The sequence below is a fragment of the Primulina tabacum genome, unplaced genomic scaffold (assembly GCF_025594145.1).
Source record: "Primulina tabacum isolate GXHZ01 unplaced genomic scaffold, ASM2559414v2 Contig927, whole genome shotgun sequence".
Lineage (NCBI taxonomy): Eukaryota > Viridiplantae > Streptophyta > Magnoliopsida > Lamiales > Gesneriaceae > Primulina > Primulina tabacum.
Window position 1 is genome coordinate 26,344 of NW_027459990.1, and position 2,500 is coordinate 28,843.

General features: G+C 36.0%; 2 long non-coding RNA genes across 2 annotated transcripts in view; one reads left to right on the top strand and one right to left on the bottom strand.

The window, feature by feature from the left end:
- The window catches only part of LOC142535310 (uncharacterized), a 2,969-nt gene extending 1,719 nt beyond the window's left edge, over positions 1 to 1,250 (bottom strand). The window contains exon 1 of the long non-coding RNA XR_012817479.1: positions 86 to 1,250. This is a non-coding gene — a long non-coding RNA (uncharacterized LOC142535310). The remainder of the gene's footprint in view (positions 1 to 85) is intronic.
- Positions 1,251 to 1,334: 84 nt separating this feature from the next.
- Positions 1,335 to 2,500, top strand: part of LOC142535311 (uncharacterized) — a 2,925-nt gene continuing 1,759 nt past the window's right edge. Inside the window, exon 1 of the long non-coding RNA XR_012817480.1 lies at positions 1,335 to 2,456. This is a non-coding gene — a long non-coding RNA (uncharacterized LOC142535311). The remainder of the gene's footprint in view (positions 2,457 to 2,500) is intronic.

Here is a 2,500-nt window from a genome sequence, read left to right on the forward strand (position 1 = left end):
GCCTTTTATTCGCGAGGAGCTGAATGAGAAGAAACTCTCACGTCCAGTTCTGTAGTAGAGATGGAATTCCAAAACACCCATCAACTATAACCCCAAAAGAACTAGATTCCGTAAACAACATAGAGGAAGAATGAAGGGAATGGCTTATCGAGGTAATCGTATTTGTTTCGGTAAATATGCTCTTCAGGCACTTGAACCTGCTTGGATCACATCTAGACAAATCGAAGCCGGTCGACGAGCAATGACACGAAATGCACGCCGTGGGGGAAAAATATGGGTACGCATATTTCCAGACAAGCCAATTACCATAAGACCTGCTGAAACACGTATGGGTTCAGGGAAAGGATCCCCCGAATATTGGGTAGCAGTTGTTAAATCGGGTCGAATACTATATGAAATAGGTGGAGTAACTGAAAATATAGCTAAAAGGGCTATTTTAACAGCAGCATCGAAAATGCCTATACGAACTCAATTTATTAGTTCGGGATAAAAAAAAGAACCCACAGAAATGAGTCTTTAGGGATGAAAAAAAGACCACACAGGTCTCTTTTTTTGGACAAACAATATTTCTTTTATTTTCTTCATCCTTTGAATTGGAAGAATAGACTAAAAAATTGATATGATTCAACCTCAGACTTATTTAAATGTAGCGGATAACAGCGGGGCTCGAGAATTGATGTGTATTCGAATCATAGGAGCTAGCAATCGTCGATATGCTCATATTGGTGACGTTATTGTTGCTGTGATCAAAGAAGCATTACCAAACATGTCCCTAGAAAAATCAGAAGTAGTCAGAGCTGTAATTGTTCGTACCTGTAAAGAACTTAAACGTGACAACGGTATGATAATACGATATGATGACAATGCCGCAGTTGTGATTGATCAAGAAGGAAATCCAAAAGGAACTAGAATCTTTGGTGCAATTCCTCGGGAATTGAGACAATTAAATTTTACTAAAATAGTTTCATTAGCTCCCGAGGTATTATAAAATAAAAAGAGATCGTGAAATCTTTATAAAGAAATAAATTAAGAACTAGATTAATTCCTAGATTGTGTCTCACGTATATACCTTTCAACTTCATATTCATAAACCAATAAAAAAAAGAAAAACATGTTAATTATATCCAATTTTGAGACATCAATCATTTTAGTTCATCATGGGTAGGGACACTATTTCTGAGATAATAACCTCTATACGAAATGCTGATATGGATAAAAAACGAGTTGTTCGTATAGCATCTACTAATATTACCGAAAATATGTGCGGAAAAGTATTTTAACAATATTTTCGGTAATATTAGTAGATGCTATACGAACAACTCGTTTTTATCCATATCAGCATTTCGTATAGAGGTTATTATCTCAGAAATAGTGTCCCTACCCATGATGAACTAAAATGATTGATGTCTCAAAATTGGATATAATTAACATGTTTTCTTTTTTTTATTGGTTTATGAATATGAAGTTGAAAGGTATATACGTGAGACACAATCTAGGAATTAATCTAGTTCTTAATTTATTTCTTTATAAAGATTTCACGATCTCTTTTTATTTTATAATACCTCGGGAGCTAATGAAACTATTTTAGTAAAATTTAATTGTCTCAATTCCCGAGGAATTGCACCAAAGATTCTAGTTCCTTTTGGATTTCCTTCTTGATCAATCACAACTGCGGCATTGTCATCATATCGTATTATCATACCGTTGTCACGTTTAAGTTCTTTACAGGTACGAACAATTACAGCTCTGACTACTTCTGATTTTTCTAGGGACATGTTTGGTAATGCTTCTTTGATCACAGCAACAATAACGTCACCAATATGAGCATATCGACGATTGCTAGCTCCTATGATTCGAATACACATCAATTCTCGAGCCCCGCTGTTATCCGCTACATTTAAATAAGTCTGAGGTTGAATCATATCAATTTTTTAGTCTATTCTTCCAATTCAAAGGATGAAGAAAATAAAAGAAATATTGTTTGTCCAAAAAAAGAGACCTGTGTGGTCTTTTTTTCATCCCTAAAGACTCATTTCTGTGGGTTCTTTTTTTTATCCCGAACTAATAAATTGAGTTCGTATAGGCATTTTCGATGCTGCTGTTAAAATAGCCCTTTTAGCTATATTTTCAGTTACTCCACCTATTTCATATAGTATTCGACCCGATTTAACAACTGCTACCCAATATTCGGGGGATCCTTTCCCTGAACCCATACGTGTTTCAGCAGGTCTTATGGTAATTGGCTTGTCTGGAAATATGCGTACCCATATTTTTCCCCCACGGCGTGCATTTCGTGTCATTGCTCGTCGACCGGCTTCGATTTGTCTAGATGTGATCCAAGCAGGTTCAAGTGCCTGAAGAGCATATTTACCGAAACAAATACGATTACCTCGATAAGCCATTCCCTTCATTCTTCCTCTATGTTGTTTACGGAATCTAGTTCTTTTGGGGTTATAGTTGATGGGTGTTTTGGAATTCCATCTCTACTACAGAACTGGAC